At 41.3% G+C, this 10,398-nt stretch overlaps 1 protein-coding gene across 4 annotated transcripts in view; it reads left to right on the top strand.

Moving 5' to 3' along the window:
* Positions 1–599: 599 nt before the first annotated feature.
* The window catches only part of FAHD2A (fumarylacetoacetate hydrolase domain containing 2A), a 30,811-nt gene continuing 21,012 nt past the window's right edge, over positions 600–10,398 (top strand). For all 4 annotated transcript variants that reach the window (XM_005662301.4, XM_085018447.1, XM_013995848.3 and 1 more), the window contains exon 1: positions 600–689. The gene's annotated coding sequence lies outside the window, so the exon portion shown is untranslated. The remainder of the gene's footprint in view (positions 690–10,398) is intronic.

Here is a 10,398-nt window from a genome sequence, read left to right as displayed (position 1 = left end):
CTTCATATATATATATATATATATCTTCATATGCCAGAAGCCTGGAGAGTTGGATTGTAACTGCCTGTTTAAACCACCTTTTCACTAAACTGCCCATTTTCTGACACTGGAGGGTATGCCTCCCACTACCCTGCACACAATACAACACAGTACATATGAAGACAGGGCGGCTGAAAGTGGGTGCAAAAGGCTGTCACTGGGTGCAAGAATGCTGACACCACTCACTCTTACAGTGTCATCTTGAGCAAAACACTACTGGCCTTAGGTTCCCCATATGTAAAATGAGTGCAATCACCCCTCCTCTTCTCAAAGATCTGTCGAATCGGAAGACAAAAAGATTTGTCAATCAGCTCGCCACAAGTTTTCATTTTGCTCAGCAACCACAGGCAGGGCGGGAGAACTCCGGGGCGTCAGGTCTGGGGACCCCCACCTGAAGGCACCAGCCCATGGTCATCGCTGGACCCGTCCCCTCTCACCCCACCCCCGCGACTCGGCTTCCGGCGCCCTGCCATTGGTTGTTGTTAGCGTGAGGTCACCAGGGAGCGCCCGCCTCTGCTGACGTCTTATTTAGAAGAGCTGCGCGGCGCGTCTTAGCGGGTGATTAGGGCTGGTTGCCACTCCAGCGCTCAGGCGTCTGCTGACCTTGGCCTCGGGCCGGCGTGGCCTCTCCTGACAGCGCAAGGCGACAGGTAGGTTAGATTTGGGCCAGGGGCGGGGCGCACCGGACCTCAGCTTCCTGCGGAGGGCAGGACTGGGCGCTGGTCCTCGGCCGGTCAGGCCACGCAGACTGGGCAAGCGGGCTCTCCTGAGCGCCCACCGCGTGCAGAGGACCCAGCTGGGCATGCAGGGAAACGGATTGGCACAGGGTCCCAGGCGAACAGATAGGGGCGAGCTGTCCCAGGCGCACACCCGTTTCTCACGGGCTTGGGCGCCTGCGTCGTTGCGTAAGGGCCTTTTTCCAGAGTTGACTTGAGCTCGCCCAGTGGTTCCCGCTGAAGCAGCAGAGCCACTTGCTGACTGGTTCCTTAGCAGTTGACTTTCAACTTCTTAAGCCTCAGCGCCCTTACCGTAAAATGAAGCGCTCTGCCCGAGGGGATTGCTGTAGGTCGGAATGAGAACCTACCGGTGCCTGTCATATGGAAAGCACAGTCATTGGGGCCCACGGTTATCTGGGAGAGTAGGTGATCATCTTTATCCCTTGAGGCAGTAGCCAGCGGAGACCAGGTTTCCCCGGACTTGGCTGAAGGCTTTTACGGTGTACGTTTCCCTCTAGAATATCTCCCCTTGGAGGATCTATCTCTTGCCACAACCTGTATTCCCAGTACCCCTAGGACACCTCAGCGCAAACCAAGAACCGCAGTGTCACCTGGACTCGGGTTCAAGATCCAGCTCTTTCCCCTTCTTGGGAATTGGGGCAAATCCTTTAACTTCTCTGAGCCTTACGTTTTTCATCTGTAAAGTGGGACTAACAGTCTCTACTTTCCACAGCTGTCAGAATTAAGTCAGATACTGTAGGTTAAGTACTTCAAGTAAGACGGCATTCAGTGGGTGCAGTTACACTAATAATCGTAGTATGTGGAGCATCTGAGCGCATACACTTTAGCTTGAATGACCCCAGCAGTGCTGAAGTTGGGGCTGTGTAAGACAGGAGGATAGGAGATTCCAAGCACCAGGTTTTCCAGTTAAACTCATCAACCAGCAGTGATAAGATCTAAGGAGTCTAACTATACAAGGCAGATTGAATCATCAGAGTGAGAACCAGAAGTCTTGGATTTCCTCGGTGCCTGAACATAAAGGGCTACTTTATTATTATTATTATTATTATTATTATTATTGCTTTTTAGGGCCGCACCAGCTGCATATGGAGGTTGCCAGGCTAGGGGTCAAATCGGAGCTACAGCTTCTGGCCTACACCAGAGCTACAGCAATGCTAGATCCCTGCCACGTCTGCGAGCTACACCACAGCTCACAGCAACGCGGATCCTTAACCCACTGAGCGAGGCCAGGGATTGAACCTGCAAACCTCATGGTTCCTAGTCGGATTTGTTTCTGCCGAAGCCACAACGGGAACTCCAAAGGGCTACTTTAAAAGCAAGGAACCGTGCAGGGAGGGACTGTTGGAATGAAGGCCAGACTAAGAAACGAGAGGGGAGCCTAGAACTCAAAATTGGACCAGAGCCCTGTTGATACTTTCTAAATAATTTGAGGAGGGGAGGCATGGCTGTGCCTTTCCCTAGTGGTGAAAAGTCAAGCCTCTGCTTCCGGCATTTGTCCATTCAACAGAGTAGCTGAGAGCCTTCTGCGTGCCAGGCTTAGTGCTGGGCACTGTGGACTCAGCAGTGAGACAGTCCAGTGATAGCTGGTAGGCCTGGAGTCTGCGCTTTGTCTGCAGTCTCTCCTTGGGCAGCCCCTACTCCAGCACAGGAGCAACTAAATAATTACTGCCTAGAGAGGCAGTGGGAGCTGCTCCTAAATGACTGGGGCAGCCTGGTAGGGGTTCTGGCTTGAGCATGTGAACAGTGGAAGGCATTTTAAGTAGGAGAGTAGTGGGATCAAATTGCATTTGAAAACTTACTTGTGGTAGCTATGAAGCATTTTACCTGTGCTCTCTTGCCTATGCTGGGCCACACTCTTTTTTTTTTTTTTTTTTCATTTCTTAAAGTTTTATTGAAGTGTAGTTGATATACAATGCTGTGGTAATTTCTTCTATAAAACAAAGTGATTCAGTTATACACATTTATTCATTTACAAATTCTTTTCCCATATAGATTATCACAGGCTTTTGGGTGGAGTTCCCTGTGGTATACAGCAGGTCCCCATTGGGCAGTCATTCCATAGACCACAGTGTGCATATGTCAGTCCCATACCCCAGTCCATCCCTCCCCACCCCACCTGTCCCCTTTGGTAACCATAAGTTTGTTTTCAGAGTCTGTGAGTCTGTTTCTGTTCTGCAGATAAGTTCATTTATATCCTTTTTAAAGACTCCACATATAAGTAATAGCTATGATGTTTGTCCTTCACTGTTTAACTCAGTATGATTATCTCTAGGTCCATCCATTTTTCATTCTTTATGGCTGAATAATATTCCGGTGTGTATATGTACCATTCTTTATCCATTCCTCTGTTGATGGACATTTAGGTTGCTTTCATATCTTGGCTCTTGTAAACAGTGCTGCAGTGAACATTGGGGTGCATGTTATCTTTTCAAATTATGGTTTTCTCTGCATAGATGCCCAGGAATGGGATTGCTAGATCATATGATAGTTCTATTTATAGTTTTTTTCAGGAATCTGCATACTCTTGTCCATAGTGGTTGTGCCAATTCATATTACTACCAACAATGTAAGAGGTTTCCCTTTTCTCTGCACCCTTTCAAGCATTTATTGTTTGTAGACTCTTTGATGATGGCCATTCTGGTTGCTATAAAGTGGCACCTCATCACCTTACATTTGATTTAATTTTCATTTCTCTGATAATGTTACTAATTCTCTAATTAATGATGTTGAGCATCTTTTCATGTGGGTTTTTTTTTTTTTTTTTTTTGCTATTTCTATGTCTACTTTGGAGAAATGTGTTTTTAGATCTTCTGCCCATTTTTTCATTGTGTTGTTTTTTTTTTTTGATATTGAGCTTCGTAAATTGTTTGTATATTTTGGAGATTGATTGCTGGTCAGTCACTTGGTCTGCAGATATTTTCTCCCATTCTTTGGATTGTCTTTTTGTTTTTTTTTCTTTTTACAGCTGCACCTATGGAATATGGAAGTTCCTGGGCTGGGGTTGAATCAGAGCTGTACAGCCAGGGCAGTGCTGGATCCGAGTGGCATGTGTGACCCATACCATAGCTTCTGGTGACACTAGATCCTTAACCCACTGAGCAAGGCCAGGGATTGAACCAGCATCCTCACAGAGACTACATCAAGTCCTTAACCTACTGAGGCATGATGGGAACACCTGTCTTTTTGTTTTATGGTTTCCTTTGCTCTGCAAAAACTGTTTAAGTCCTATTTGTTTATTTTTGTTTTTATTGTCTTTACTCAAGGAGGTGGATCTGAAAAGATATTGCTGCAGTTTATATCAGAGTGTTCTGCCTGTGTTTTCCTCCTAAGAGTTTTATAGTGTTTGGTTTTATATTTAGCTATGATGTTTGTCCTTCACTGTTTTAACTCAGTATGATTATCTGTAGGTCCCTCCATGTTTCATTCTTTTTTTATGGCTGAATTTTATTCTTTAATTCATTTTGAGTTTATTTTTAATTAATTTATTTTTTATTGATACAATGTGCCAATTTCTGCTGTACAGGAAAGCAACCCATCATATATATATATATGTGTGTATATATATATATACATATATATATGTATATACACATACATGCACACACATGCATTCTTTTTCTCATATTATCTTCTATCATGATCTCTCCCAAGAGACTAGATATAGTCCCTTGTGCCATACAGTAGGACTTCATTGCTTATCCATTCTTAATGTAATAGTTTGCATCTGCTAACTCCAAACTCCCAGTCCATCCCACTCACTCCTGCCTCCCCCTTGGCAGCCACAAGTCTGTTCTTCAAGTCTGTGAGTCTGTTTCTGTTTTGTAGATAGGTTCATTTATGCCATATTTTAGATTCCACATATAAGTGATATCATATGGTATTTGTCTTTCTGACTTACTTCATGTCGTATAATATCTCTAGTTGCATCCATGTTGTTGCAAATGGCATTATTTCATTCTTTTTTGTGGTCCATTGTGTATATGTACCGTACCTTCTTTAATCCATTCCTCTGTCAGTGGACATTTAAGCTGCTTCTGCGTCTGGGCTCTTGTAAATAGTGCTGTATTGAACACTGGGATGCATGCATCTTTTCGAATTATGGTTTTCTTGTGATAGATGCCCAGGAGTGGGATTGCTGGATCATATGGTAGTTCTGTATTTAGTTTTCTGAGGAATTTCCGTACTCTTTTCCATAGTGATTGTACCAATTTTCATTCTCACCAACAGTGGACGAAAGTTCCCTTTTCTCCACACACTCTCTAACGTGTTATTTATAGACTTACTAACGATGGCCATTCTGATCAGCGTGAGGTGGTACCTCATAGTTGTTTTTATTTGCATGTCTCTAGTAATTAGTGGTGATGAGCATTTTTTCATGTGTCTACTAGCCATCCAGTATATCTTCTTTGGAGAAATGTCTGTTTAGGTCTTCTGCCCAGTTTTTGATTGGGTTCTTTATTTTTTGTTGTTGCATTGTATCCATTGTTTGTATATTTTGAAGATTAAGACCTTGTTGGTTGCATCATTTGCAACTGCTTAATTCCATTCTGTAAGTTGTCTTTTTGTTTTGTTTATGGTTTACTTTGCTGTGCTTGCAAACCAAGTTTGATTGGGTCCCATTGGTTCATTTTTGTTTTTATTTCTATTGCCTTGGGAGACTCGTCTAAGAGAACATTTGTACAGTTGATGTCTGAGAATGTTTTGCCTGTGTTTTCTTCTAAGAGGTTGTGTTTTGTTTGTTTTTTGCTTTTTAGGGCTGCACTCTCACAGCATATGAAGGTTTCCAGGCTAGGGGTCTAATCTGAGCTACAGCTGCCAGCCACAGCCATGCCAGATCTGAGTGACATCTGCCACAGCTCACGGCAACACCGGATCTTTAACCCACCAAGCGAGGCCAGGGATCAAACCTACAACCTCATGGTTCCTAGTTGGATTTGTTTCTGCTGTGCCGTGGTGGGAACTCCTCTTCTAAGATTTTTATGGTGTCATGTTTTATGTTTAAATCTTTAAGCCATTTTGAGTTTATTTTTGTGCATGGCGTGAGGGTGTGTTCTAGTTGCATTGATTTACATGCAGCTTTCTAGTTTTGCCAGCACCACCTGCTAAAGAGACTTTGTCTTTTTCCCATTTTTATATTCTGGCCTCCTTTGTCGATGATTAATTGCCCATTGGCATCTGGATTTATTTCTGGGCTCTCTAGTCTGTTCCATTGATCTGTATGTCTTTCTCTTTCTCTCTTTTTAACCAATACCATACTATCTTGATTACTGTGGCTTTGTAATATTTGTCTGAAGTCTGGGAGACTTATGCCTCCTGCTTTGTTTCTTTTTCCTCAGGATTTTCTTGGCAATTCTGGGTCCTTTATAGTTCCAAATAATTTTTGGATTATTTGTTCTAGCTTTGTGAAAAATGTCATTTAATTTGATAGGGATCACATTAAATCTGTAGTTTGCTTTGGGTATATGACCCTTTTAACAATATAAATTCTTCCAATCCAGGAGCATGGGATATCTTTCCATTTCTTTGAATCCTCTTAAATTTCCTTGGTTAATGTTTTATAGTTCTCAGCATATAAGCCTTTCACCTCCTTCCTCAGGTTTATTCCTAGGTATTTAATTATTGGAGTGTGATTTCAAAAGGTATTGGTTTGTTATCTTTTCTAATATTTCATTATTAGTCTGCAGAAATGCAACTGATTTCTGAATGTTAATCTTGTATCCTGCTACTTTGATGAATTTGTTGACCAGTTTGAGTAGTTATTGTGTGGCGTCCTTAGGGTTTTCTATATATAGTATGTTGCCTGCATCTAGTGACAATTTTAACTCTTCCAATTTGAATACCTTATATATATATATATATATATATATATATATATAATTATTTATTTATTTTTTTTCTGATTGCTGTGGCTAGGACTTCCAATACTATGTTGAATAAAAGTGGTGAGAGTGGGAATCCTTTTCTTGTTTCAGATTTTAGTGGGAAGGCTTTCAGCTTTTCTCCACTGAGTATTGTATTGGCTGTGGGTTTACCGTAAATGGCTTTTATTATGTTAAGATATGTTCCCTCTATACTGACTCTGCTAATAGTTTTTATTGTGAATGGGATGGTGGATTTTGTCAATTTTTCTGCATCTATTGAGATGATCATATGGTTTTTGACATTTCTTTTGTTCATGTGGTTTATTACATTCATTGGTTTCCCTATGTTGAGCCATCCTTGTGAACTTGGGATGAATCTCACTTGGTAGTGGTATATAATCTTTTTTTTTTTTTTAAACATTCTGTTCGATCTTCTACCCAATTTTATTTATTTATTTTTTTTGTCTTTTTTTTGTTGTTGTTGTTGCTATTTCTTGGGCCGCTCCCGCGGCATATGGAGGTTCCCAGGCTAGGGGTCGAATCGGAGCTGTAGCCACCGGCCTATGCCAGACCCACAGCAACGAGGGATCCGAGGGATCCGAGCCGCGTCTGCGACCTACACCACAGCTCACGGCAACGCCCGACCCTTAACCCACTGAGCAAGTTCAGGGAGCCAACCCGCAAACTCATGGTTCCTAGTCGGATTCGTTAACCACTGCGCGACGACGGGAACTCCCAAGGGTTCTCTCTTCTTGATGAATCTGGCCAGAGGTTTGTCAATTATGTTTACCCTTTCAAAGAATCATCTGTTAGTTTTATTGATTTGTTTCTATTGTATTCATTTCCTCTCTGATTTCTTTCCTTCTGCTGACTACATTTTGTTTGTTCTAATTTTTCTAATTCTTTTTTTTTTTTTTTGTCTTTGTTGTTGTTGTTGTTGTTATTGTTGCTATTTCTTGGGCTGCTCCCGGGGCATATGGAGGTTCCCAGGCTAGGGGTTGAATCGGGGCTGTAGCCACCGGCCTACGCCAGAGCCACAGCAACGCAGAATCCGAGCCGCGTCTGCGACCTACACCACAGCTCACGGCAACGCCCGACCCTTAACCCACTGAGCAAGTGCAGGGAGCGAACCCGCAACCTCATGGTTCCTAGTCGGATTCGTTAACCACTGTGCCACGACGGGAACTCCTGATCTTTCATTGTTAATATAGAGAAATGCAGTTGATTTCTGGGTATTAATTTTGTATTCTGCAAATTTACCAAATTCATTGATGAGCTCTAACAGTTTTCTAGTAGTGTCTTTAGGATTTTCTAGGTATAGTATCATGTCATCTGCATACAGTGATAGTTTTACTTCTTCCTTTCCAATTTAGGTTCCTCTTTTTTCATCTCTGATTGCCGTGGCTAGGACTTCTAAAACTATATTGAATAGTAGTGGCGAGAGTGGACATCCTTGTCTTCTTCCTGATCTTAGCAGAAATTCTTTCAGCTTTTCACCATTGAGAATGATGTGAGCTGTGGGTTTGTCATATATGGCCTTCATTATATTGAGGTAGTTTCCCTCTATCCCACTTTCTGGAGGGTTTTTATCAGAGATGGGTGTTGGATTTTGTTCAGAGCTTTTTCTGCCTCTGTTGAAAGGATCATATGGTTTTTATTCTTCAGTTTGTTAATGTGTATCACACTGATTGATTTGTGGGTATTAAAAAAAATCCTTGCATCCTTGGGATAAATCCCACTTGGTCATGGTGTATGATCCTTTTAATGTATTGCTGGATTCAGTTTGCTAGTATTTTGCTGAGGATCTTTGCATTTATGTTCATCAGTGATATTGGTCTGTCATTTTCTTTCTTTGTGATGTCTTTGTATGGTTTTGGTATCAGAGTGATGGTGGCCTCATAAAATGAATTTGGAAGTGGTCCTTCCTCTGCAGTTTTTTGGAAGCATTTCAGAAGGATAGGTGTTAAGTCTTCTCTGAATGTTTGATAGAATTCACCTGTGAAGCTACCTGGCCCTGGACTTATGTTTGTTGGAAGCTTTTTAATCACAGTTTCAATTTCAGTACTTGTGATGGGTCCATTCATCTTTTCTATTTCTTCTTGGTTTACTTTTGAAAGATTGTACTTTTCTAAGAATTTGTCCATTTCTTTTAGGTTGTCCATTTTATTGGCATATAGTTGCTTGTAGTAGTCTCTTATGATTCTTTCCATTTCTGTGATGTCTATTGTAACTTCTCCTTTTTCATTTCTAATTTTATTAATTTGAGTCCTCTTTCTTGATGAATCTGGCTAAGGGTTTGTCAATTTTGTTGATCTTTTCAAAGAACCAGCTTTTAGTTTCATTGATCATTTCGCTGTTTTTTTTTTTTTTTTCATTTCTATTTCATTTATTTCTGCTCTGATCTTTATGATTTATTCTGCTAACTTTAGGTTTTGTCTGTTCTTCTTTCTCTAGTTGCTTTGGATGTCAAGTTAGGTTGTTTATATGAGATTTTTTTCTTTTTTCCTGAGATAGGCTTGTATTGCTGTAAACTTTCCTTGTAGAATTGCTTTTGCCACACCCCATAGCTTTTGGATTGTTGTGTCTTTGTTGTCATTTGCTTCTAGGTATTTTTAAATTTCCTCTTTGATTTCAGTGATCCACTGGTTGTTCAGTTGTGGGTTGTTTAGTCCATATATTTTGTTTTTTTGCAGTTTTTTTCTTGTTGATTTCTAGTTTTGTAGTGTTGTGGTCAGAAAAGATGTTTGATATGATTTCAGTTTTCATAAATTTACCAAAGCTTGATTTGTGGCCCAGAATGTGATTTATCCTAGAGGATGTTCTGTGTGCTCTTGAGAAGAATGTGTGTTCTGCTGCTTTTGGATGGCATGTTCTATAAATATCTATTCAGTCCATCTGGCCTAATGAATTTTTTAAGGGCTGTGTTTCCTTGTCAATTTTCTGTCTGAATAGTCTGTCCATTGCTGTAACTGGGGTGTTGAAGTCCCCCACTATTATTGTTGATTTCTCCTTTTAAGGTTGTTACAGTTGCCTTTATATTGAGGTGATCCTATGTTGGATGCATATATATTTCTAATTGTTATATCTTTTTCTTGGATTGATCCTTTGATCATTATGTGGTATCCTTCTTTGTCTCTTATAACAGTCTTTATTTTCAAGTCTATTTTGTCTGATATGAGTATTGCTACTCCAGTATTTCTTTTGATTTTGGTTTACATGGAATATTTTCTTCCTTCCTCTCAGTTGGTATGAGTCCCTAGAACTGAAGTGGGTCTCTTATAGACAGGATATATATGGGTCTTATTTTTGTATCCATTCAGCCAGTCTGTGTCTTTTGGTTGTGGCCTTTAGTCCGTTTACATTTAAGGTGGTAATTATTGATATGTATGTTCTTCTTCTTCTTCTTTTTTTTTTTTTTTTGTCTTTTTTTGCTATTTCTTGGGCCGCTCCCTTGGTATATGGAGGCTCCCAGGCTAGGGGTCGAATTGGAGCTGTAGCCACCAGCCTACGCCAGAGTCACAGCAATGCTGGATCCGAGCCGCGTCTGCAACCCACACCACAGCTCATGGCAACACCGGATCGTTAACCCACTGAGCAAGGGCAGGGACTGAACCTGCAACCTCATGGTTCCTAGTCGGACTCGTCAACCACTGCACCACGACGGGAACTCCTGATATGTATGTTCTTATTATCATTTTGTTAATTGTTTTGGATTTGGTTTTATTGGTCTTTTTTCTTCCCTTCTTCTCTTGTTCTCTTAC

This window comes from Sus scrofa, chromosome 3 (genome assembly GCF_054392235.1).
Source record: "Sus scrofa isolate SSC_HxYL_T2T_F1_AM1 chromosome 3, Sscrofa_HxYL_maternal_Yorkshire_Landrace_v2.0, whole genome shotgun sequence".
NCBI classification, from domain to species: Eukaryota; Metazoa; Chordata; class Mammalia; order Artiodactyla; family Suidae; genus Sus; species Sus scrofa.
Note: the sequence above shows the minus strand (reverse complement) of the source record. Positions and strands in the feature narration are given on the sequence as shown.